At 44.1% G+C, this 27,539-nt stretch overlaps 2 long non-coding RNA genes across 5 annotated transcripts in view; both read left to right on the plus strand.

Moving 5' to 3' along the window:
- The window catches only part of LOC115938081 (uncharacterized), a 28,211-nt gene extending 6,930 nt beyond the window's left edge, over nt 1-21,281 (plus strand). Inside the window, exons 2-3 of the long non-coding RNA XR_014141423.1 lie at nt 7,084-7,626; nt 21,043-21,281. This is a non-coding gene — a long non-coding RNA (uncharacterized LOC115938081). The remainder of the gene's footprint in view (nt 1-7,083; nt 7,627-21,042) is intronic.
- A 179-nt stretch (nt 21,282-21,460) lies between these two features.
- LOC115938082 (uncharacterized) overlaps nt 21,461-27,539 on the plus strand; it is a 430,326-nt gene continuing 424,247 nt past the window's right edge. For all 4 annotated transcript variants that reach the window (XR_014141420.1, XR_014141419.1, XR_014141421.1 and 1 more), the window contains exon 1: nt 21,461-22,610. This is a non-coding gene — a long non-coding RNA (uncharacterized LOC115938082). The remainder of the gene's footprint in view (nt 22,611-27,539) is intronic.

Raw genomic sequence — 27,539 nt, forward strand, 5'->3', positions numbered from 1 at the left:
TTGGGGCTCTGTGGAAGCTTGATAAGAGTCTTTTTAAAGAAGGTACTTGCTGGATGTTCTGTTCTGCTTTCCCTCTGGATGTCTGTAAATATGTCACACTACCCCTCTCCGAAGGGCACCGAACTTCCCCACGAAACTACAGGAATAGGGACATTATTTGCAACTGTTTATTTAGAGCAGAGGTGAAAGTTCTAAGGAAATCCGTAATCTCCTGTCTTTCTCTCATTTCTGCAAATCGGAGATTACTTTCCCCCTCCTTCTGCAGGGCTGATGAAACCAAGCAAAAAGAAGAACATTTCAAGAGCCCAGACTCTTTGTATGTGGCAAGCCTTTGGTTGGAAGGAAAGGAGAAGTGAGGAACAAGCCGTGAAGGAAAGAGTTCCCCCTTGATTAATCTGAATTGGCAGTGTTTGTCAGCGAGAATCCTTCTTACTATGCACTTGCAGGGCGCCCAGACATGACTGCAGTAACTTACGACTCGTCTCTGCATTCATACTTTTCTTGTCCTCTGCCCTCATAGTTTATGAGTGACAGAATAAGCATACTAATTAGTCAACTGTCATTTGGGAACACACACAAAAAAAATAGCATTTACCATGGATTTTCAAATTCTGGATCTAGTACACTGTAATAGTTTTCATGCTTTCCATCACATTTTTGGGGAGTCTTTTCTTCCTTCCTTGATTACTTGTGACGCCTTTGCCCAGTACGCTGATGGGGCTGCAGTGGAATGAAATCATTTCTCTTGTGTGGGATTGTGGGAGTGAGTTCCATTAAGAGAAGGTTACACCACAGACGCTCTGTAGCAACAGCTGTGTGGATGGAAAATTCCAGGCTTTTTTGTTGCAATGTTTTCCATTTTTATATGTGTAAGGAAATGTGTGCTTAACTGAACTCAGCTGTTTGAAAATTCACAGAAAGTATGAGATAATACCTGTGTTTGCCACTTAAACAATTTTAAATAATAGCAGAAAAGATGTGCTTGGTTTACAAGAGTTTGTGAAATACATATTCTGTGACCAGTACTGTGCCAAACACTGAGGGGGGTTTAAAAAAGTACAGTGTTGGGGTGCCTGGGTGGCTCAGATGGTTAAGCGTCTGCCTTTGGCTCAGGTCATGATCCCAGGGTCCTGGGATCGAGTCCCGCATCGGGCTCCCTGCTAGGCGGGGAGCCTGCTTCTCCCTCTGCCTCTGCCTCTCTCTCTCTCTGTCTCTGACTCTCATGAATAAATAAATAAATAAATAAAACATTAAAAAAAAAAAAGTACAGTGTTTACATTTTGATTGATCCACTGAGATGTATGTGCCTGAAATAATATGAGGGGTTTTTTTGTTTGTTTGTTTTTGATGATGAGAAAATGAAAGATTGCTGTAGGCTATTTTCATGGTTCATGGAAGTGGTGAGTTTTGAGTTGTCCTTTGAGGATGGATAGAGCTTTTTAAAAAAATTATCGAAGGGGCACCTGGGTGGCTCAGTCGTTAAGCACCTGCCTTCGGCTCAGGTCATGATCCCAGGGTCCTGGGATCGAGCCCCGCATCGGGCTCCCTGCTCTGCAGGAAGTCTGCTTCTCCCTCTCCCACTCCCTCTGCTTCTGTTCCCTCTCTCGCTGTGTCTCTCTCTGTCAAATAAATAAATAAAAAATCTTTAAAAAAAAAATTATTGAAGACTATATCCAGAAAGGTGTAGTATGTGTCTTCAGTGAACAGTTTATTGACTTTTTACGACCGAGCACACCCATCAGATCAACACTCAGATCACGGGAAGAACATTCTTGGCACTCTGGAGTTTCCTCTTCCCTCCCCCATCCCTTTTCAGTCACGGCCACCTCTACCTTTCTGAACAGCTTGAACTAATTGGCTCATTTCTGTACTTTCTGTACAACGAAGGATGCAGAATGCGGGAAGCCTCTATCCAACACGATGACAGAATGATGCTCTTTTGTGGTCGGTGCTGCTCTAGCCCATCCTGATGTCTGACACGTGTAGCCTGGGGCTACACGTGGTTGCAGATCATCCGTTTTCATTGCTGTGTAGCGCTCCCACGTAGAAACACACCGAATTTACCTTCTGCATTGTTTTTTGGATTTCTGGGGTTTCCAGTTTCAGGGTGCTTTGCGTAATGTTGCCATGAATATTGAAGTGCGTGTCTTTTGGTGAAAATATGTACACGTCAGGTATGTGTTTACCCAGGAGTGGGCGTGCTCTGTTTTAGTACATCCCTCGGGACGGATTTCCTGAATGGTTGTGTCAGTTCACACTCCTGCCAGCAGGGGGCAAGGTTCCAGTTGCTCGCCAGCCTGGCTCTGGGCTGTTTGATGGGTGTGCAGTCCGGGAGCTGTGCGGAAGGCGGGCGGGAGAAGAACACATCGCCACAGACACAGCATTGCCAGTAGGCAATGGTCAGCTCTGTACTGGGGGGCAGTGAGAAATGAAGTCCCTATGTAACCGGAGGAAGGCTGGGACAGGGGCTGGCTGCTGCTTCCTCCACAGGTCCCAGAGTTTGCACTTGCTCCCCAAACAGAAGGAAACGATGAGAGAGAGCCGGTATGCTCTTTGGGCATCTATCTCACTCAGGCCGTCTCACCCTCTGAGGGCTTTGTTGCATTCCAGCTAGACCTCCTTTGTGAATTGAAAGTGATCTCTATTCTAGGCAGCCCCTTGCTTCACTTTGCTGCCCCATTTCACCCCGAAGCTGCATGCTACTGGTCTCTATTGTAGAACGGACCGAACCCTCTCTCTCTGTTGGGACAGGAACTTCGGTTGCAGAACTTGGGTGGGCTTTCTTCTTTGCTCTTTCTTCTCTCACGTCTCACGTTGGGAGCTGATCCTAAGAAACTCCAGAAAATAGTGGAACAGTAGGGTTCCCTAGCAGTTTTTAAAAATAGCTTGAGTTTTTTGAGCTTTGAGTTTCTTGCTGTCTTTGGCAAACTGTAATGCTGTTCAGCCTGTCTTAACCTAAGTTCCTCCAGTAGCCTGAGAGCACCCATATTTCAAGACTCTGTGGGAAAGAGTTCTGGAGCTGTGCTGCTCGATCCCATATCTTCTAGACACATGTAGCTATTTAAATTTAAACTAATCAAAGTTCCTGGGGCGCCGGGCTGGCTCAGTCAGTTAAGCGCCTGCCTTCGGCTCAGGTCATGATCCTGGGGTCCTGGGATCGAGCCCCGCATCGGGCTCCCTGCTCAGCGGGAAGCCTGCTTCTCCCTCTCCTCCCCGCTCATGCTCTCTCTTGCTATCTCTGTCTCTCTCAATTAAATAAAATCTTTAAAAAAAATTATAAAGTTATTATAATAATAAGTAATAAATTACTAATTAAAATGAAATTAAACACTCAGTTCTCAGTCCTGCTGCCTAGCCACATTTCCAGTGCTCAGCAAGCGCACATGGCTAGGGGTCCTGTGTTAGATGGCACAGAACATTTTCCTCGTTGCAGAAAGATCTAGCGGGCAGCAGTGGTTGGGATGATAAAATGCCGAAGAAAGGAGCGAGGACTGGATTAAAAATGTGCATGTGATGTCGCATCCCGTTTTAGTGGTTACCATAAACATGTCTGGTCTTTGATCTAAGCACCATAATTTGTTTCTTGGATTTCTTGTTTCAGTCATGTCTGATAGATGTTTCCTGCATTTTGTTCCTCTCACATAGTATTATTTATTTATTTTTTTCCTGGCTGTGAAATAAAATCTGGGTGGCTAGGCATTACCCACAAAATCAAAAGCCATCGCAACCTAGTACTACATATTGATTTACTGTTCATGTGCAAACAAATAACTAACTTGCCCATAAAAATGTTGTCTGTAACCGATGCCTCCAGCCCCCCTCTGCAGCTGGGGGTGGGATGAGGTCAGCGGCAGACCCGGCCACTCCTGTCTGAGGGCCTGCTGCCCGAAACCTCCGGTCGGTCTGGAAAGGAAGTGAAAGAACTCATGGAGGATTGAACAAGGCGCTTTTGATTAGGAAAATATTCTTATTTTTACATGCCCTGGGGATTTTTGGATGTCGTTGAAAAACAGTCATATATCCTGTTCTTCAAAGTATTTCCTTTTTTTTTTTTTTTTAAGATTTTATTTATTTATTTGCGAGAGAGAGAATGAGAGACAGAGAGCATGAGAGGGAGGAGGGTCGGAGGGAGAAGCAGACTCCCTGCTGAGCAGGGAGCCCGATGCGGGACTCGATCCCGGGACCCCAGGATCATGACCTGAGCTGAAGGCAGTCGCTTAACCAACTGAGCCACCCAGGCGCCCCCAAAGTATTTCCTTTATCAGAATAAAACACACTTCTTTTTTTTTTTTTTTAAAGATTTTACTCATTTATTTGAGAGAGAGAAAGAGAGAGAGAGAGCACATGAGACGGGGGAGGGTCAGAGGGAGAAGCAGACTCCCCACTGAGCAGGGAGCCCGATGCGGGACTCGATCCAGGGACTCCAGGATCATGATCTGAGCCGAAGGCAGTCGCTTAACCAACTGAGCCACCCAGGCGCCCTAAAACACACCTCTAACAGGGAGCTTGGATCAATAAAAAAAATGGTAACTCCAGCAGAATGCCCTCTTCCTTCTTAGATGTAGAATGTATTTCCCTTTGGTTCAAGATAAAATGAGAATAAAGTTCCAGTGGCAGTTGGTTCTGTCATATGTGCTTTGGATATTTATTTATCCAAAAATATTTATTGAGTACTTACTACTTACTGGACACTAAATTTGGTCCTGGGGATGCACTGGTGGCCAAAACTGGTCCATCTCCTGTTCTTGTGGCCCTTATTGTCTACAAGGGGAGACTGGTGTTTCAAGAAGATAGGAACTACTATAAATAGGTCCAGAAAAAGGAGACATAATCAGCAAAGATTGAAGGGACAGGGAAATGTAAGTTGAGTGGGCCAAAATATTTTGATTTTGCACAAGAAGTCATAGAAAAAGTAGTGGTGTGAAATAAAAGCACACAGGCTTCTGGGTCGAGACCTCTGGGTGTATTTCCTGGTGTATCCAGTTATCCGATAGCTATAGAACAAATCACTCCCTAGTAGCTTAAAACAAGTGTTTATTATCTCATAGTTTCTGGGGGTAGGAATTTGGGAGCAACTTAGGTGGCTGACTCAAGGTGTCTCATGAGATTGCAGTGAAGATTTCAACCCTGGCTGAAGTCATCCAAAGCCTTAATTGAGGCTGGAAGGTGGCTCACTCACGTGGCTTTTGGTAGAAGGCGAGTGTTTTTTTCTGCGTTTTGCAGAAAGCCTCTTCCTCACCAAGTGGACTTGTTGAATAGGCTGCTGGAGTATCTTTACCACGTGGCAGTTGCCTTCCCTCAGAGTGAGTGATCCAGGAGAGAGCAAGATGGATGCCTTATTGCCTTCTATGACTATGTCTTGAAAATCACATACGGGGCGCTTGGGTGGCTCAGTCGGTTAAGCGACTGCCTTCGGCTCAGGTCATGATCCTGGAGTCCCTGGATCGAGTCCCGCATCGGGCTCCCTGCTCGGCGAGGAGCCTGCTTCTCCCTCTAACCCTCCCCCCTCTCATGTACTCTCTCTCTCTCTCTCTCTCTCTCTTTCTCGCTCTCTCAAATAAATAAATAAATCTTTAAAAAAAAAAAGAAAATCACATGTTCATTTCACACTCTATTTGTCGGAAGCAAATCACACACTCAAGGGAAGGGAAACTGGGCTCCCCCTTTTGAAGAGAGAAATATCAAAAAAAATTTGTGGACACATTTTAACGCCATTGTACTTACCCTGGCTCTGTTCTTTTCTCACTGTGGGATTGTGGGAAAGTTTCTATATGGAGTTTTAGTTTTCTCATATGAGAAATGAGTTTAATGATACTCATGTCACAGGGCTATTGAGAGGATTAAATGTGACTGTAAGTGAAGAGAGCTTTGCAGTCTGAAGAGTTATGTAGAGGTTAGTCATTCAGGAAAAGAGCACAGAAACATGGAAACCCACACTTACAAATTCCCATTGATTTACTTTAAGAAATTTGTTGAGCTACGAAAGATTTCCAGGATGATTCAGGAAGGATCTGGGCTGTGAAAGACTTTCTTCACTTTTTCATTTCCTTTTCCTTCTGCTAGAGTTCCAGTTTGATATGCGTTGGACCCTCTCGATATTCCTTTGCTTAAACTAATTTTTAACTCTTTGCTTCCTTGTTCTGGTTTGATGCAAACTTCTAACTGCAATTTCATTTCTTGGCTGTGTGCCACAGAAAGCAGTTTTTGTCTTTGAATTTCAGTGACTTTTTTTTTAAATCCCCAAGATGTCTAATTTAATTTTCCCATCCACCTGTTATTTTTCTTTACTCCCAACACGTGTTTCCATTCATGGGTATTGCCGATCTCTGCACATTAGGAGCTTACCGATTGAAAGAGTTAGACCCACACAGCCATTCAGGGAAGGGATGCTAGGGAAAACAGCTGGTGAAAAATGAAGGTATGACTTCTGTTCATGAAGAGCATCAACATTACTTGTATTCAATGTGCTACTGAATTATTGTGAGTGCTGTTTTTTAGCCTCATTTCTTCCTATTTGTCTTTAATATGGATGCCAATAATGAGTAGTGATGCTCTGAGTCCCAGCTGGAACGAGTTGTTTTCCTTAGAATCTGCGTTCTGCATGCCTGTGTTGGTCTAACTTTTTTAGTCTGTAAGGGCCCTAATGTGCGGAGATCCACAGGGTCAGTGATTATGGCATTACTGTGTGCTTCCTTTTCCGTCAGCCTTCGACTTCTCATCTCTTGATGTCTCTAATTCCACCAATACGGCTGCCTTTTTTTTTTTTTTTAAAGATTTTATTTATTTACTTGACAGAGAGAGAGACACAGCGAGAGAGGGAACACAAGCAGGGGGAGTGGGAGAGGGAGAAGCAGGCTTCCCGCCGAGCAGGGAGCCCGATGCGGGGCTCGATCCCAGGACCCCGGGATCATGACCTGAGCCGAAGGCAGACGCTTAACGACTGAGCCACCCAGGTGCCCACGGCTGCCTTTCAACAAGAGTGCTTGTGTGCCTGTTTTGGACGGTTGTCCATCTCTGAATATTGGCCATTTTTACTTCTGCTTTTGCCACTCTTAGTCTCATTTCCCCTCTCTCTTCCCTAAGGTCATTGTCAAAAAGGATGAGGAGTGCCTGCAGAATGACATACAACTGCAACAGAAACCTTCCAACACACCTTCCTTGGCTCGTTCAAGCAATCTTCACTGAGCACATACTCCCGTCTGTTACTGACTTCTACGCCACCTGCTATCGGTTTGAAGAAAATGAGGCATAGCTTTTACCTTTCCAGAACTCACTGTTAAGTGTTTTTGAAATCACTGGACTTTTCCATGGCTGTTGGAATAAATTAGGCCTCCGTGATGGCAGGTAGGGTGATGGTGCTTTGGCTGTAGATATTACTATCAGGGATGAAGACTGTCTCCATTGGTTACCCGCTCTAGTGGACATAGGTACCTTTTTGTTTCTTCTGTACATCTTTGGCTTGAAGTCAGAAGATCTGGATCTAATATTAGCTTTGCCATTGACTAACACATACAACCTGACTAACTAATTCATCCTGTGCAGGCTGAGTAACACCTTTGCTCAGCATGATTGCCGGCTTACACTGCATTTGCTGAGTGAATCGACAAAGACATGAACACAATAAAGGTAGGACCTTGGGTGATGCGGGCAACTTGTCTAAACTTCAGAACCATCATTTTAAAACGGAGATAGCTGCATTAGGGCTCTTTAAAGACTCAACGATAACTTTTGTTTTTAAGATTCTAAATTAAATTTTTGCATACTGGACTGGATATCTTGGGGAAAAGAAAACCAGACAGGTCAAAAATCTACTGCAATGCTCTATTAGAGTTAAATATGATCTAGTGACGATTTCTCAGAAAGTAATTTTTTTCAAAGAATGTACATAAACCCCAGATGGTATTTTTAATAATGTTATCATCATCATTATTGTTATTCACCTAAGGGCACTTTACCTTGGCAGGCAGTTCAGGATTTGTCAATTTTATGCTTAGGTGTATTGACCTCACTTAGACTCCCTCATCCATACAGCCCAGAATGGTGATTTGATAATTCCTCAGCAATCATATTAACTCCTTACATTCATTAGAATTCCTTTCACTGTGCGTTTTTATAAAGCTTTCTAGTAATGAATTACTGAGTCTCTAGCACAAAGGGAAATGAACTTATTGTTTACTCTTCCACAACCAGAGGAGTCTCCAGCAGACAGCTTGCCATTAGCAAAGCAAGCTCACTTTTCCAATGTACAAACTGCTAAGTTTTCCCTAGTTACATATTTGCTACCGATTTCCTTGGATTGATTTATATTTTAGGAATTGGTTCTAGTTTTGAATTGGCCACTGTGTGTCTTTCCTCTGAAAACTGGTCAAGAACATGCACGGTGTAATACTTAATGCCGGAATACATAGGACTAAAATAAGTAAGCCTGTCTTGATGATGCTTGATGTGACGCCCGTCCATCAGTCCAAATCTGTGACTACACACATTCCCTTGAAGGCACTCTGCTTCGAGAATCTCTTGCAGTAGTTTAATTAGACAAGTACTTGGGTTTTCACTCACAGTCCTGTAAGTCAAGAAAAACCCCTTTCGTTGTACTTCTTTGTATAGTAATCACACATACTACTGTTGCTGGCATCTTTGTTAGGTTTCTGGAATGTCTGAGGGACTCTGTGTAAGGTATACAATACCTGTGCGGGGGATTCCCAGGTTTCTTGCAGATTCGACTCTGTTCCACCCCATAGAATAGATGATAAAATAGCTTGTTATAAAGCCACAGAAAACAGGTGCCTTTGGTGGCTGGTTTTATTCATTAAAATGACCATGGATATAGAGTCGTGTTTAAGGGAATAGGCTTTGGTCTCAGACTTCATGGTTTTGATTCCCTGTCCTGCCTTAGACTACCTATGTAGCTGGGGCAGACTTTCTTTACTCTCTCTCAGACTCTGCTTTCTCACTGTGAAAGGCAGGACACCCCACATGGTCGCTGGGGATTAAATGAGGAATACTAATGGAATAGCTGACTGCTTAGATCGGCAATTGTCAGAGAAGGCGTTCAGTAGGAGCACCTGGGTGGCACTTTCTGTTAAGTGTCCAACTCTTGGTTTCGGCTCAGGTCATGATCTCAGGGTCGTGAGATGGAGCCCTGTGCCAGGCTCAGCACGGAGTCTGCTTCGGATTCTCTCTCTCTCTCCCTCTGCTCCTCCCACTCCTGCTCTCTCTCTCTCTCTCAAATAAATAAATCTTAAAAAATAGTGCTCAGTAAACATGAAAAAAAAAAGGGGGGGCAAACAAAAAGCCAATTTGTGACATTTCTTTTCCCGTGATGTAAAGAATAAAATCCAGAAAAACAAGGAGGCAAGATAGCTACTGACTAAATTTTCTTCCTCTCCCCCTCCCTCCCTGCCCCAACCCAGGATATTTCCTTATAAAATTAGAGAGTAGACTTGGGAATGAGAAGGTGATGGCTGTGGGTAGAGAAATGTCTGGCTGAAGAAAGGACTATTAAATAGACATTTTATATTTTGGGTAATTACCCAGAATACAGAAGGCAGTTTTCCATGCTTGGGAAACTCCCTGCTACAGTGGGAGAGCCTTCTTAATTTTTGTTTTAAATTTTATTGTGCATGACAGGCTGTGTTCCCTTTAGAGGCCATCTGAATATTGGATTTGCCCATATAATTTCATGAACTGAGTTATTCCACTTATCTGTGAGCTCTCATACATTTGATTCCATGAATATAATTTGATACATTTGGCTAAAAGGCATTGGCTAATGTCATAAGAATTTCATCTTGGCATAGATGCAGCAAGATTGGAAACATGTAGCAAGGTCCAACAAGTCTGGTTGGTAGGACTCTATAAAGAGAGAAATAATTTGTTTCTTAAAAATCAGAGGGCTTGGCATATCCAGTATAGTCTTATTCATAATGTGCCTTTTAATATTCAGTCTGTTACATGCACAGAGTAAAGAAAAAACATGAATTTAACCCTTCTCCAATGCAAATATTTGATAGACCATTTAAAATTTTATCTCAATATTTTCCCTTGATCTCAATTAAGTTATGAAGCTTTCTTTTGTAGAAAAAAAATAAATCATACTCAACATAGTCTCAGTTTGATTAATATTTTTTGTCCATTAGATTATATTTCATGTAATTTCATAACTCACATGGGTTGCTGGCAACCGATGTAGACATTCATGGAAAATTCTGGAGAGTGACAGAGACCATCTCTACTTCTTTTATCAGAGCATAATCAGAAAAAGGAACTTTGTAGGAAGAGGTGCAGTGGCCCTAAGAAGAAAACCTGTAATTGATGTGCAAAATATCCATGTTTGGTTTTTTGATACTTTAAAGACTATCAGTAAAAAAAGTATTTTATCTGATCTGCTGGAAGGGTTGACCCCTTGAAAAAAAAGTTGGAGCTGAGTCCTTTTCTGGATAATTTGTGCTCTTTATGTATATATGTGTGTGTTCAAATTACTATGGCTTTGTAACAAATTACCCCCCAAATGCAGCAGGCTTAAAACAATGGTAATAATTTCTTACCTCTTGGGTTTCTATGGATGGGGAGTTTGGAAGTGGCTTAGCTGAGTGGTTGTGGCTCTGGTTCTCTCAGGAGGTTGCAGTCAGTTGTTGACTGGGGCTGCAGTCATCTGAAGGCTTAACTAGGGTTGGGATCTACTTTCAAGGCAGCTCCCTCACTTGCCTGACAAGTTAATCCCTTTCTACCTGGCCTCTTCATGCTTGAGTATCCTCACAGCATGGCGGAAGGCATTTCACAGAGTGGGTGATGCAAAAGACCAAAGGGGAAGCTTTGATGGCTTTTATGACTTAGGCTTAGAAATCACACACTAGGGGCGCCTGGGTGGCTCAGTTGGTTAAGCGACTGCCTTCGGCTCAGGTCATGATCCTGGAGTCCTGGGATCGAGTCCCGCATCGGGCTCCCTGCTCAGCAGTGAGTCTGCTTCTCCCTCTGACCCTCCCCCCTCTCATGCTCTCTCTATCTCATTCTCTCTCTCAAATAAATAAATAAAATCTTTAAAAAAAAAAAAAAGAAATCACACACTATCATTTCTGCTGTATTCTCTGGGTGCAGGGCCAGTCCTGGTTCACTGTGGGAGTGGACTATGCAAGGGTATGAATTCCAGTTGGTGAGCATCACTGGGGGCCATTTTGGAGGTTGGCTACCATGGTGCATATATTTATATGCTTTAACTAACATTTGAGAATGTGTTTAGTAAAATACCAGTATTGGACATGATCTACTTAAACATAAAGAGAAAAATGATTGAAGGTTCAAAAAGATGAGTTCAAATACAGCAAATCTGAAAACCATGAATGTGCTCTGCTTTTGGCCAAAACATCAGTTTTAAAGACACTTCCTTCTTTAATAGATAAAGATTTAAAAGCTTTCATGTATCCAATCATTCTTAAGCTTGGAATTACCCTTTTTCTCCTTTGCTTGGCTGGAGGTTATGCATACATAAGGACCTTAACACCTATAATAGTAATTCACGGAAACAGGTCATTAGAAACAGAATACATTTGTATGTGCTATGGTTCAATAATGAACGTGTTCACGTGAAAAAGAGTCTGGGAAATTTAGGATTTACAAGCGAGTTAGAGGACTCTGGTGTGTATCTGATTCCATAAAGTCTCTCCACCATTGGGAGCCTTGAAAGGAGTATGTTGAGGTCTTTAAATATGGCAGAAAACCCCACACTGCCTGCTCTGGAGTATTAGGAGATGTACCTGATACAGCCTCATGAGAAGTGGTTTCAGAGTTTTGAGGTGGCTCTACCACATGAAGTTTGGCCTAATATCTCGTTAAAGTCATCCTTGGAACAGAACCCTGAATTCCTTGTGTAGTAGAACGGAGGAACAGACTGGAGAAAGAGGCAGTTGGAGAATAAAGATTCAGACGGGGAAAGCAATACCCAGATTCAGGGGTCCACAGTGTCTTCGACTGGGACTACTCATAGTTGTTTTACGTAACCAAATTTCATCCATGGTTTTATCCCCCTGGCTTTGCAAAACTGAGGGCAAATGTATCTTTGCAGGTTTCCTGTTTCCTTGTTGGTTTTGCTTGTTTTGTTTTTTTTCTTTATTGAAACTGGCTTTCCTGAACACCCAGATTTGAAAAATGGAACGGTGGGGCTGCTCTCCACCTCTCAGGATTTGTCGTGAAGAAACAAAATAGAACAAAACAAGCCACTACCCACCCCCAACTTTACCACTGTAATAAGAAACTGCAAAGAGATAGGGGGTTATGGTAAAGTTGGACAATTCTTTGAAAGGATTTAATAATAATTTGTCTTTAAAATACCCCAAAATAAGATATGCAAGTGAGATATTATATATTTTTAATTGGATTTTTTTTTTTTTTTGGGATGGATTCTTGTCCAGGCTCCATTTGCTAGAGGCTTATTTTTATCTGGGTTCTTCCTTTTCTAAAACTGTCGGAAAGAATTATTTTCTCAGGACATCAGATTCTTGGCTCAAGCTGTAACCAGACAGGCTGCAGAATTTTTTTTTTAAAGTATCTATCTTTTTCTTCTTGTTTCTCATCTTTTATTTCTCAAAATACATGTGCTTTTTATAGATATGGGAGCAATTTTCAGATTGGGCTCCCTGAAAATAGTTTGAATTAGAATATATTAGGGGAAAATCATAATTTACCCACAGAAGCACATCATGTTTTATTTTATTAAAAGCAGTACACAGAGGCTGCAGACATGGAAAAAAATGAGGTGGAGATTTTTCTCTCAGCTATGATTTAAGCCATCGTTTTGTTTATAGGAACAGTTTTTAATTTTAAATGGACACATTAATTAAAAATAAATTTAAGCACAAGTTTCTTTTCTGCTTTGCTTTGTTTATATTACTCCTCAAATATCCTCCTGGGGACGGAAAAAGTCCAAAGGGTCATATTTTACACGGGTATCCTTTTCCAACTATGGAATTAACCCTGTAAAATTCCAAAGAACTTTGCCCCCTGGACCCATGTCTCCTGTCTACTCGCATTGACTCTCTTCTGTTCATGCCCTTTATCCTTCTACTCATGATTACAGTGTTGCTTGAACTCTTCATGTCCAATTTAGTTTCCATATTGCATGAGGTTGTTACTTTTCATCCGTAATAGTCTGATTGCATCCTATCTGTCCCAAAGTTTGTGAACAGTTTCCATTGCTCTTGGGTGAAGTCCAAAGCCCTCTAGCTCAAAAACCAGGCACCACGAAACATGCACATACCGCATGACCTAGTAATCGCCCATGTGGGCTTTTGTCCCAGACAGATGAAACTTATGTTCACACATAGATCCATATATGAATATTCATGGCAGCTTTACTTGTAATAGCTCCAAAGTGAAAACAATGTCCGGTGTCCTTCAACGGGTGAATGGTTAAGCCAACTGTGATCCATCCATATGATGGAATAGTACTAGGCAATAAAAGGAACAGTTGATACAGCAACATGGATGTATCTCCAAGGAAATATGCTGAGTGGAAAGAGTCAATCAGTTATTAGTTGGAGGCTGTTCTGAAGGCAGAATAATTCCTCGGTATTTATAGCTTGCTGCTCATAAGATCCCAGTGGAATACTGTCGCCATAGAAAGTCCCCAGGTCGGGCGCCTGGGTGGCTCAGTTGGTTGGGAGACTGCCTTCGGCTCAGGTCATGATCCTGGAGTCACAGGATCAGGTCCCTCATCGGGCTCCCTGCTCGCAGGGAGTCTGCTTCTCCCTCTGACCCTCCTCCCTCTCATGCTCTCTGTCTCTCATTCTCTCTCAAATAAATAAATAAAATCTTTAAAAAAAAAAAAAAAAGAAAGAAAGTCCCCAGGTCGACAGTTGTTAGGTGTTGGCAGTTGGAAAACAGCCTTGGAGACATGAAAACGTATGTGCCAAGGCGATATGGGTAAGCATGGGAAGAGCTTACTACCGAAAATGAAATTAAGGAAATCTCCAGAAAGTAGAGAAAAGAAGACTGGGAAATGGAGAACAGGAAAGAATAAGAAAATTAGACCACTCTGGGATGTCCCATATATAAACAATAGGAGCTCCAGAAAGAGGAAAAAAAAGAAAAAAACAACAGGAAACAGAGGTAATAAATCATAAATTATTTTTTTTAAAGTCCAAAAAGTGATTTTTGTTTCTGTAGGAACATGGTGGTAGTTTAGTTCTGAATTATCTTCTAGAAAACTTAGGCAGTTACAAGGAAAACAATAGCAACCTACAAGACACATTTTCAGTGAATCTGAGAAATGGAGAAAACCTGCAGACTCCAAATTATAAGCACAGCACCTCAAGTCAGAGCCGGCAGGAAGCCTGTATGGAAAGTCACAGCAGTTTTATGTAATCATAGTATAAACATAGTATACAGTATCAGGGAAGGTTTGCCTGGGAGTCATCCACGTGGAGGTGCTGCTTAAAGTCACTGGAGTAACCAGCTTACATCACTGGTGTTATAATATGTTTACAGATCACCAGCGGATCTCATTACAGTCTCCTCAAGGCCAGGACCTGAGGCTCTGCATTTCCAACAGGCCCCTGGGGGATGCTGATGCTGTCTGTCCATGGACCCTTGGACTAACCAGATCCACAGCACACACTTTGAGCAGGGTTCTTCCGCCCTGGCTGCACTTTCTAATCACCTGGAGAGCTTTAAAAAGTCCCGTTGCCGGGGACCCAGGCATCAGTGGTCAACTGCAGGTCTAAAGGCAGAATCTGGGAATTAGGTGTCAAGCTAGATGTGCTAGAGGCCACAAAGATGCCTTAAAGAGGGAAGCAAGCCAGGTGCAGTGGAGGGGAGCTGTGTAGCCATGTGGAAATGTGTGCCCAGTTGCTGGCAAATATTCCCATTATTCAAGAGGGCCAGGCATTTGGGTACAATGCTGATGGGAGAACAATGCATTTATTTAAAAGATTTATTTATTTATTTATTTACTTACTTACTTACTTACTTAGAGCACGAGCTGCAGACTCTGGGCTGAGTGCAGAGCCAGACATGGGGCTCGACTGCACAACCCTGAGATCATGACCTGGGCTGAAACCAAGAGTCAGATACGCAACCAGCTGGGCCACCCACGTGCCCTGAAAACAATGCATTTTTATGCAGTGCCACCCAATCCAGATTTTTCTGCGACACTGAGCAGGGCAGCATTGGGCAGACTGGAAAAACCTGCTGGCTAGCTTGGTAGCAATCACTGATCAAGATGAGAGCTCAGAAGTGTGCAGGAGGGGTTTGTGTCATCCTAATGACTGAGGGTTGGAAGGTACAGTGGGCAGGGTCCAGGAATGCCGAACACCTGCAGTGCTGGGACAGCTCTGTACCATGAAGAACAGTGAGGACTTGTCCTGACAAAGTGGCAGATGCCCCACCAGAGAAAAGAGGCACATTAGGACTTGGGGAAGACAGTTTCAGAAACTAACTGAAAAAATAAAAACAAACCCTAACTGACTAGGTAATCCAGAAGGTTTCTCCACCTGATTTCCTAGGATACAATTATGTGTATCTGTATCTATCTATCTATCTATCTATCTATCTATCTATCTATCTATCCATCCATCCATCTATCTATCTATCCATCCACCCACCCATCCATCCATCCATCCACCCATCCACCTATATCTTGTATCTATCTATCTATCTATCTATCTATCTATCTATCTATCTATCTATCTATCATCTATCTATCTATCTATCTATCTATCTATCTATCTATCTATCTATCTATATCATCTCTCTGGTATCTGTCAACATACACAGAAAACTTATTTTTCTGGTAAAGAAGTATTTGAAGCAATAGGAATATATGAATGGTCAAACTGTATTATCAAAAAAAATTTTTTTTTTCAGTTTGACATAGACTATATTACACATTTTAAAGTTCTGTGTTCAGATTAAGCCATAAAAGACTCCTCAAGCATCTTCACCCACGAAACCTGTTCTGTACTTTCTTGATAATATCTTTTATCCATTTATTAGTTTGTATAACATACACATTCCTTTTGGGATTGTCAGCATAGTGGTCCATAAATCATCCCAACTTTCTACTTTTCTTTTCATTCATATAATTCTCTACTCTTCTTAAAGTTTTAAAAAATGCCCAGTGATATTCAATGAAAAGAATTATTTTTTCCAACCTGCCTCAGTAGGTTATATGTCAGGTGAGGTTTTATGGACTTGTACTGCAAAGATATAATGTTATATTACATAGAAGGAATATAGGAGAAATATTGCTGATTAAAAGGCATCATACTGGATAGCGACCATGTGCATCGAGGAAGAAAAAATGGAAGTAGGATTAAATTGTAAGTATGAGGTTCTGTAACGGGGGATTCGGAATGCCCATTCATTCGGAATGCCCACTAGCCATTCATTCCTGGAATGGAATGCAAACTGGCACCACAGCTATTCACGTTTGATTTAAGCCTTTATATGCTCACAGTTGTGTGAGTGGTAAAATAAAGAAGAATCTATAATGCAGTGTGTAAGGGCTGTCCTTGGTCACCATCTGAAGTCATCTTATTCACTCCCAGCTCGGTTGTCCAGTACCTAAGCTCTGTGGGGCAAGGACCCGGTGGGGCGGGTTCAGCCGTCAGAGCAGACCTGGCACTCAGCAGGCTGTGTTAGTCGGCGAGGGCTGCTGCCCAGGGCACCCACACTGGGGCGGTTAGACAACGGAAACTGAGGATCTCCCAGTCTTGAGGCTGGAAGTCTGAGATCAAGGGCCAGGCTCCCTCTGAAGGCTCTAGGGAAGACTCCGTTCTAGGCCTCTCTCCTGCATCTGGTAGTTCCTTGGCTTGTTGCCGAACTCCAGTCCTCCCATGGCGTTCTCCCCGTGTGCGAGTCTGTCTCCAAACTTCGCCCTTTTATAAAGTCACATTGGACTAGCCTCCCCCACCCTCAGATGGCCTCATCCTCCCTTAACTAATTACATTTGGAATGGACCTATTTCCAAACAGAGTCACATTCTGAGGTACTGGGGGTTAGGATTTCAACATGCGAATTCCGGGGAGATGCAATCCAACCCATAACATAGATGTGCAATACATATGTATTAAATGAATGAAGAAACGAGATCGGGAAAGGGCTGGTCTGGGCACCGTTCTCCTTCCAAGTGGTCAGGACACTGTGCACCTGATGACAGCTGTCCCGGGAACCAGTATTCGGTAAAACGTAAGAGTCAGTGATGGTAACTTGATTCTTTATAGACACAAGAGGGTGATTCCTTGAGTGACCTGAGGATGACCGTACATACACGGTCAGTGGCTTAATAACAGATAAAGTATAAATGTATAAAGAATTCTAGGAAGACTATCCAGTTATAGCTAGAGAGTGGCTTTGGATGTGACTTGTTGGTTCCTGAGCTGAACCTGCAAATCTGGACGCTGGGCACAGTGCTGCCCAAGGTCTGAAAACCCACGCGTAAGCCCAAGTTCAGGACATTGCCCCAGGCCCTATCGATGCTCTCTGCTTCGGGAGCCCTAGACTTTTCTCTCATTTGGCTTCTAGCATCGCTCTGGGTATCTGTTCTCATCTGACCTCTTTTGTCTTCTCACAGGACTTAAACTCATTGCAGAATTCTTAGACATTTTGCATGTAATTTCTCCAAAGTTCTAATTTTCACAGAGAGGAAACTTTCTGTTGTGTTTATAGAAAATTTGATCCCTGTGTACCTATTGTTCACTGCTTTTGTTCCTCATTGCGATGGCACAGATCTGTACGATACTGGAACTTCTGGAGTTGCAGAAAAATAAGCACCATGGGAGGAAGGAGTCATGTCTGATTTTTTTGTTTTCCAGCTGTATTCTCAGTTTCTGAATAGCACCTGGCAGATATTTGTTGTCTTACTGAGATTCCTTTCCTGCTGGGAACCTAAGGGCTAATCGCTTCAGCCTTCAGCAGAATGATTGAAAATAACTAATGTGGACATTGTGGGAGGCATTTTATGTACTTCTATACTTTAGGCTGTGGGCTGCAAGCTGCTGGGGAAATGCTCCTCCATTATTTAAAATATTTCTTCTCATATACTGTTTTCTGTGTCTGTAAATAAACACCCTCACTTTCAAGACAACCATGTGTCTACTGAGAGCCAGCTTCACATTCAGGTAGGATTTTCTTTCAAACACTTCAAATATGGGTTCTTCCCATGTGAAACTGATACTAAAAAACTAGAAACTTACTTGGGGCGCCTGGGTGGCTCAGTTGGTTAAGCAACTGCCTTCGGCTCAGGTCATGATCCTGGAGTCCCGGGATCGAGTCCCGCATCGGGCTCCCTGCTCGGCAGGGAGTCTGCTTCTCCCTCTGATCCTCCCCCTCTCATGCTCTCTGTCTCCCATTCTCTCTCTCAGATAAATAAATAAAAAATCTTTAAAAAAAAAACTAGAAACTTACTCAAAGTCACCTGGCCAGGGAGTGGCAGAAACAGGACTCAAACCGGGCTTTCTGACTCCAAGGTCAGTGTTCTCCCCCAGAAAATATTCAAGTGACTGTTTTTCTTAAGAGACAAAAAAGGGAAAGAGGAAATGCACAACTTTTATTACAGTTCATAGATCTAAAACTGGGAGCACTCCCCCCCCCATCGGTGGGGAAACTGAAGCCCAAAGCCTCCCTCAAAGGGTCACAAAACAGTAATGGGAAAAGAGTGTCTAGAACACATCTAATAGAAATAGAATGCCTGCCTCAATACCAGCCATAGTGGTAATTTTATTTTTTATTGTTTTTAAAGATTTTTATTTTATTTATTTGACAGAGAGAGAGAGAGAGACAGCCAGAGAGGGAACACAAGCAGGCGGAGTGGGAGAGGGAGAAGCAGGCTCCTGGCCGAGCAGGGAGCCCGATGCGGGGCTCGACCCCAGGACCCTGGGATCACGACCCGAGCCGAAGGCAGACGCCCAACGACTGAGCCACCCAGGCGCCCCCATAGTGGTAATTTTAAATTTTCTAGCAGTGTCATTAAAAAAAGTAATGTGATAAAAAACAGATAAAATTAATAATATATGCAAATGATCCAATACATCAAAAAAATATCATTTCGGCACATGATAAATAAATGTTACTAATGGGTATTTTACATTCTTTTTTTCCCATTCCAAATCTTCCAAATCCTGTGTGGATTTTACACTTATTGCACCTCTCAATTCAGGCTAGCCATGTTTCAAGTACTCAGAAGCTGCATGTGGCTAGTGGCTACACTCTTGGACAGCACAGCTCCAGGACAGCGCTGAAGCCCTAATTTCCTTCTCAGCAAATGCACACTACCTCTCTGACTTACGTGCTATTGGAATTTATAAAATAATAATCATAAAGAGCTGGTGCTTATTTTGAATTACTGTAGGTGGAAGAAGGCAGGAGTAGCAACCAGCTGGGAAGTATATTTCATTCGTGGAAGATGTTTTACATTATAACTCTTGTCCAAGTAGTGCAAATTAGTAATGAAAACTAGATTATAAATTTCACAGTGGGGTATAATATTGAACATATTTGTGTTCTGAAGATAAAAGTGACTAATACACTTTTGACGTAATGCTTCCAGGATTTCTGATTCTCATTCTTTGAGTTATTTTCAATTATGGAAACATTCCATTAAAACTCATTCCCTTCTCCCTGGCACCCCCTCCACCCACCCAAGGAGCAGCACAGGGGCTCTTATAACATCATGGTAGGGGAGCTGCCCTCCTTCTCCCACTTAAATCTGTTCAAATACTAACAGGTCAGTCTTTCCTAAAATATGCCCAACGGAACAATTCTGTGGGGTGTGGTTAATGATTCTACAGGGAAAAAGAGTTTGTGTCCAAATGAGTCTGGGCAAAACTGGGCTAATCGTATCAGTTATGGTGGGATTTGGCTGCATGTGACAAAGTTGACTCACAGTTTTAACCAAGTAGGAATTAATTTCTTCTCACATTACAAAAGATCCAGACACAGTCCAAGGCTGATGCAGTGACTTCACACTCTCCCCAGCATCCCAGACTCTTCTTCCTCTCTTGTCTTCAGCTTGTACTTTTAATCCTCATGCTCATTGCCTCCTACTTGCAAGATGGCTTCCCCAAATGTGTATGTTTTAGGCTCAAAGAAGAAAGGAGGAATGGAGTGAAGGAGGGATGGAAGGATGAAAGGAAAGGGGTTAGGAAGGATGGAGGGAAGGAGGGATGGAGGGAGGAAAGATGCCTTCATCAGGAAAGCTAAAACTTTCCCCCAAATCTCTAGGAGTCTCCTACTTAGGTTTCATTAGCTGGAATGATATCCCAAGGCTACCTCCAGCTTCTGGAAAGATGGATATTTTAACAGAGCACATTATAGTGGTAAACTAACCCTTCTCTTCCTAAGAATGAAGGAGGAGATGGAATCTGGAATGTTCAGTATGTGCCACATGGAGTCCAAAGTTTTCTTAGAGACTTTTTTTTTTTTTTAAGATTTTATTTATTTATTTGACAGAGAGAGAGAGAGAGAGCGAGAGCAGGAACACAAGCAGGGGGAGTGGGAGAGGGAGAAGCAGGCTTCCCGCCGAGCAGGGAGCCCGATGTGGGACTTGATCCCAGGACTCTGGGATCATGACCTGAGCCGAAGGCAGACGCTTAACGACTGAGCCACCCAGGCGCCCCGACTTTTTTTTTTTTTTAACATTTTCCTTTGTGCATGTCAAATGGGGTAAATATTAACCTCCTTTTTTTTCCATAAAATCTTTTTTTTTTTTTCTTTTCCCACGATGGAACTTGAAGAACTATTGATCTGGAAGATATGCTTTGGGGACGTTGTATTGGTGTGTAATCGTGAGAAAGCCACATGTCCTAAAAAGAGACGAATGAGGGGTTTGCAGACGACCCTGGTATATGACGAACGCTGATGTCGTCCTTGCCCCCTTTCTCCCTTGTCCACCTCTCTTGTAGTAGCTGAGGTTGGTCTTCTCTCTCGTTGGGTAATTAGCCATGCATGGACATGTTCTCGGCGCTTCCAAGGAGAGTTTTTGCTTTCTTGATGAAGGGGATGGAGGATGTGCACGCTAACCTCTTCCCTCTACCTCTGCCTTGAACACAGATACCATGCCTTGAGTGACAGCGACCATGTGGCCCAAACCAGTGCACGTCCCCAGGAATTCCAGAACCAGCAGCCCTTCAGTGAACGCCAGCCAGGCCCAGGGCGTGACGTGAGAAACAGTAGCAAGCCTCCCGCTCCAGGTGCGGCCAGGAACCAGCAGGTGGCTGTGGTTGGGTGGCCCCCTTCAGATCCCGGCAGCCTCCGCGGCGGGGCGGGCCCCCTCCCCCAGCTCCCGGCAGCCTCCGCGGCGGGGCGGGCCTCTCCCCCCAGCTCCCGGCAGCCTCCGCGGCGGGGCGGGGCCCGCCTCATGTCCCAGCAGCCTCAGCGCCCGCAGGCTCCCTCGCCGCTCCAGGGCCGCCTGCTCCTCGGAAGGCGGCGCTGCGCTTGGGGCTTCCCCGCCGCTCCCCGCCGTCACAGTAGCCCCGCCGCCAGGGGGAGCCGAGTCCTCCAACGCCCCTGGACTTGGGGGAAGCCCTGCGGGGAGACAGGCCCCGAAGGAGGGGACTCCGGGTAGCCACAACTCTCCAACGTGGCGCTGCCCCTTGCGGGGCGGAGGGAGGGTTGCGGCCCCACAGGGTGCGCCCCCCAACTTTGTACACCTGCCTCTGAGAGAGGAGGCTGCAAACACCTAGCTTTGAAGACACGCGCAGAACTGGGTTCTTCCGGGCGCCCCTGCCACCGGCGAGCCGCCGCCCTCGGCGCGAGGGCTGCAGAGGAGCGTCGCCCGAGGGCAGTCGGCTGGTTTCACTTTCGTGGGTTCCCGCTGCTGCCTGGAATCTGGCCCCAGGCTGAGTGCCCCGTTTGGGAGGACAGTGCTGCTCTTTGACTGCGAGCGCCCCTCTGGCTTGGCATCTCTAGCTGTCTCAGCCATTGATTGGAGGATGGGATGGCCTTTGATCTGTCCTTTCTTCGTTATCTCACGTGCGCTCTGTCTGCCGTGCACCTTTGGATGTTCAGATTTGCGCTGGTGGTCTTCCTGATGCACCGTGAGCCGGTTTCTAAGCCCAAGACTCGGTCTTGACTCTACTTTTTCCATCAAGGTTCCAGCACGGCCATGGATTTCTGGCGGTTCTCCTCGTTGTTTTCTGGGAAACCGTGGGGTGGTCAGCCTCCAAGATGGGTGCCCAATAGGCCTTCCCTCTTGATAGTCAGATCCTGGGCAGTTTTCTCCACTTTGCTGAGGACTGACCGGTACAGCATTAAGACTGATAGAGTATTATGGAAATGATGGGGTCTTGTTACTTTGGAGGATAGATCATAGAAGGCATTGCCCCTGTGCCTTGCTCCCTCTTGGATCACTCGCTCTGCGGAAGGCAGTTGTCCTGTGCTATGAACCCAGTTAAGGAGTCTCATGAAGACGTCTTTGTGGTGAAGAACGGAGGCCTCCTGACAACAGCCATCACCAAATTACTAGCTCTGTCCACACCCCATCTTGGAATTGGATCTTCCAGCCACCCATCAAGGCTTCAGATGACCACAGCTCTGGTGGACGTCTTGATGGCAACCTCACCCTGAGCCAGAACTACCCAGGTAGGCTGTTCCCAAATCCCTGGTACATCAAGAGTGCGGTAAGTAATGATCATCATTGTTTTACACTAAGTTTTCATGTCATTTGTTAGAGAGCAGCAGAAACTAATACGTGATAGTTCGGGGCCCAGCCATGGCCACCAGGAATTGCTGCAAAGCCCCCTGCCCTTTTGCTGGGCTATGATGATGTTTGCGCCATGAAAGTGCTCATATAATATTTCCCATCTGGGACCTGAATAAGTACTTCTCAGGACTTGTTGAGTACTTAAGTACTTTTCAGTATTTATTAATTTGGAAACATCAAAGTGGTGTGAGAACTCAGAGAAAAAAGGCAAAGTAGTATTTTAAGATGCAATTGATAAATGTAATCGAATTAAAAAAAAGGGGAAAGTTAGCTCTAGGAAGTATCAAGGAGCCAAACGTCTGCCTCACCAACCTTATCTGAGACCCTGGAAGGGTGCCGTGGGCTGCTGTTTTTTGGGCAGCCATGGAGACTGCTGGAATTGAGTATTCTATCTCCTTCGTTCTGCTGTGTGCTTTTGAAGGTGAGATTTGTTTCCTTTATACTTGCAAAGATATACTATTAAAGCCCTGTCCAGGAACCAAAATGCAGAGATACAGGTGTTAGGTGAGAAATTGTATGTTTTCATCTGCGACGGTGAAAGATCTGCAGTTAAGATCTATATGGGTGAGGCAGGTTGAGTGGGTGAGCATCTGGCCTGGCTCCATGGGGCCCTGGGCATTTACTAATCTGCAAGTGTGTGCACCTTTGTGAGGTGGGAGATAGAAGGTAATTGTGAGGGTTCATCATTGGTGCCTCCTCCATTCTGTTCTGTTTTTGTCCTGATTGTGATATATTGATTGCATTGCATTAAATAATTGCATTAATGTGTTTGTAAGGGACAGGTCAATAGCACACAGTGCGTTGCAAATAGAAACGGAGCCTGATGAACCTCAACTGATACTTAACCTAATCCAATCACAGTGTCTTAGCTGGGACATTCACTTACTATGATTAAAACAAAAACGGGGTCATTTACTACACCAGTGTCACTCTAAATTTTTACCTTGTACAGTTAGTACAAACTGTCTTTTCATTGTGATTATTGATTATTGTTAAAATACAGTAAATTATTCCTTGGGCAGACAACAGGAAAGTGAACTATAATCTTTTCTGTCATCCCTGAAATGAGAAAGTACAGAAACAGTGTATTGCCCCAAAGGATTTTACACACACACACACACACACACACACGATTTTGAAAATGCAGTGCTTCCGTATGTTGGCTTTTTTTCCCTTTTTGTTGATGTTTTTATTAATGTTAACCTCTCATGAACTAAGGTTCATCTTGTTAACTTTTGAAGATGTGGAACAAAAATGGTGTTAAAATCACTGGAAACTTCACGGAATGATGGACGTTGGACACCAGAACTACATAGACAAAGATGAATTCTTTGCTTACCTCTAGTGGTGCTGACTCTGGTCTGCAGATGGGAAATAAGGTAATAGAACGTACTCTCCTCAATCTTCCCACTCTTCCCCACACCTGGGCCCCCCCTGGGCGCCTGCCTACCTGCAGGAGGAACTGGTTCCTGGGGTATAGAGCAGAGAGGAGGAGAGGAGGTCCCTGTTCACTGCTCTCTGAACTGATCTAATTTTGTTTCAGTGTTCTAGTTTTGGCTCAGGGAGCACAGGACTGGTCCCTTTGGTCCAGTGGCAAACCTTGGAATACACGAGGTTTGGGTTTATAGGCTAACTTACGGTCAGCATGTTAGTGGAAAATACGGAAGATGCAGTGGCCACCACTTTTCTCTGACTCACTCTCCGGTTATGGAAAGCTTCCTTGTGCTTCATAAGAACTTGAGAAGGCCAGGCCGTCACTGGGATGAGAGAACACATGACAGGTGTCTCCCCCACCCCCAGGGGCTCATTGCAGGGCAGCCACCAGTGGTTGGAGGATCCTGGAGAACTGAGTTCAAAGTCTCAGTCTTTAGAGTGTTGTTGCCTCAGCTCATTATTTTAAAAAGTGACCTCTGCCTTGCAAGAAGCCTTTGACATCTGCAGCTCATTCAGTTTCTTAGTTGTTGAGGAAGAGTTTACCACATTAATATGTAAGGTCGTATATATACATGTGCATGTGTGTCTGTGTGTGCACATGTGTGCTTAAAAGACAAACTGAGGGATGTTAAAAATTTTAAGGGTTTATTTGAGCAAAATCAGGTGTAGCCAAGCTGGAAATAGTTAGGAGAGCGCCACTGACAGTTCACTCAGGGAGAGACTTTTAAAAAGAAAAGGTAGGAGCAAAGCAAGGAAATTATTGATAGGCTACTACTTCAAGCCTAGTTGGCTGTTTGCGATTGGTTGTCCTTGGGTTTTGATTTTGTAACTTTGCGGTATTTGCAGGCTGAGGTTTTGTTTTGCTTACTCAGGCTGCTAGGCCATCTGAGCCACCTCAGTCTAATGGCTTCCTTGTTTGTTTAATTTAACAGTGTGCCTGTGTGTGTGTGTGTGTGCGTGCTTGCTTGTGTGATTGCATGCGTATACGTAGATGTGCAGCACACATGTATATGCACATACGTGCTGGTGTGTATGCATGTGCGTGCGTTCATCTATGTTTCTGTGTTTATGTTTAGTCACAATACATAACCTGTGGTAACCTCTCTTGTACTTTGGCTTTTGTTTCTTTTCCCACTGTTGCTTTTCACTGTAATGTTTGTATGTAATCAGAAAGGATTTTGAGTCTCCAAATGGTAGATTGCAGTTTCACAGTTAATGGGTCAGGAGGAGCATACTGATCATGGAAGAGAGAGGTTATTTAAACCTAACTTCACAGAATAGGAGTAGCAGTCCTGGGAGCAGTTGTGTCCCTACTCTAGGTGGGAGGAGTCTGTTGCCTGGAGACCAGGGAGTAGGGCTCAGCTAACAGAAGATGTCCAAGACGGGCGCCTGGGTGGCTCAGTTGGTTGAGCGACTGCCTTCAGCTCAGGTCATGATCCTGGAGTCCCGGGATCGAGTCCCGCATCGGGCTCCCTGCTCAGCAGGGAGTCTGCTTCTCCCTCTGACCCTCCCCCCTCTCATGTGCTCTCTCTCATTCTCTCTCTCTCAAATAAATAAATAAAATCTTTAAAAAAAAAAAAAAAAAAAAGAAGATGTCCAAGGCTCCTGGGAAGGGCAGCAGGAGAATCCTGTCCAGGGCTCCTGGGAAGGGCAGCAGCTCCTAGCATGGAGGTGCTTCTGGGCCCGTGTGTCTCCAGGCCCCCAGGTCTCAGATTGCTGTTCAGACTGTGGGAACAACAGCCTAATGGTACATTGGACAAAACATAACTGCTCCACACCACCACGGTCTGTGTGGTCTGTAAATAAAGACCAACTGATACTTTAAGATATTTTTTCTTTTTCCTTCGCTTCCTTTCCTTTTTTTCCCCTCTCCTTTCTTGCCTCGCTCTGTTTCTCTCTCCTTTCCTCTCTCTCTCCCCTCCCTCCTTCTACCTCTGTCCTTCTTTCTCTCCATACGTCCTTTAAAAAATAATCAAATGGTTATAAATCCCTGTTTCTTCTAGGCATCCCTCACACAGGTGAAAATGTGGTATAGTATTTTCCTCAATACATAACCATGTTTTTCCTGTAGATATAACATTTACTGCTTAAGCTTTTCTTACATTTATTCCCATACTTTTTTTCAATTTCTTACTAAGTCTTTTTCCTAAACCTAAAAGCATAATATTTTCTCTACTTCTGCTTAGTATCATCTGAACCACGGAGGCTCCAAACTGTGTATCTGGCTGGGATAGAGCCATGGAAACACAGCAGAGGCTGATTTGAGTGCCTTAAGGAATTACAGTCCCCTGAGGTCAATTTATTGGGGTTGGCTGGGTATATGAGTCATATTATAGGCTGGTAGGGATGAGAATAAAAGCCTCCACATTTCTTTTTTTTTTTTTTTTTAAAGATTTTTTTTTTTAATTTATTTATTTGAGAGAGAGAGAAAGAGATCGAGAGCATGAGAGGAGGGAGGTTCAGAGAGAGAAGCAGGCTTCCCGCCGAGCAGGGAGCCCGATGCGGGACTCGATCCCGGGACTCCAGGATCATGACCTGAGCCGAAGGCAGTCGCTTAACCGACTGAGCCACCCAGGCGCCCAAGCCTCCACATTTCTTGGATGCTTTGTACACCAGGTACTTTCAGTGCTCTGCTTGTACCTTCACATTCATTCTTAGCCCCCATGATGTCCTTATTGAGCTTCTCTCCATTTCATTCTTTGCCCTGCCTTGATGTCCTTACTAAGGTTCTCTCCATTCACTGAACCTCGGAGAAGTTAAGAGACGTCCCCCAGGCCACACAGTAACCAGGAAGCTGAGATTCTTACCTAGGCAGCTTCCCTCCCATCTCAATCTCAAATGTGTGGTAATCAGACAGGTTTTAAAGAAAATGTGTAGAAACAAAACACCAGAGACTGTGAATCGAAAGGTAGCATCTAAGGGTGAGCTCATAATCAGAATCACAGACCTTCCCCGTGGCTGATTTAATTAAATGCTGGTTCTGGAAAGATGGGAAGGGGAGGGGAGGTTGTTAGAAAGGTACATTGAATCAGGTGGTGCTGCCCTCTGTGTTTGAAGAGCCCTCCAGTCCTTGCCGGCCGATTCCTTTTGGGCTGAAGTTGGGATCTGTGGCTCCAAGGCGAACTCTACACCCTTTGCAGACCCTGAGGCCTCATTCTTTCCTCCCATGCTATGATTCCAGCCTGGGACCTTGGAGTTGAGCAAGAGGAAAAACATAGGTACTCACCCTTGAGGGGAGGACATGCAGTAGAGTATCTAGATGGCCCATTCATTTGATTATCAATGCTTCACCTCTCCGCCATCAGGGTGAAAGTCTTGCAGTTTACTGCAGGGTAAAGTCAGGATTATAATTATTCATGATCAGCACCTTTCTTTTGAGAGTCCAGGCTTAGAAAATTTTTGCAAGTGAAGA

This window comes from Leptonychotes weddellii, chromosome X (assembly GCF_054177405.1).
Source record: "Leptonychotes weddellii isolate Sample4059 chromosome X, ASM5417740v2, whole genome shotgun sequence".
Lineage (NCBI taxonomy): Eukaryota > Metazoa > Chordata > Mammalia > Carnivora > Phocidae > Leptonychotes > Leptonychotes weddellii.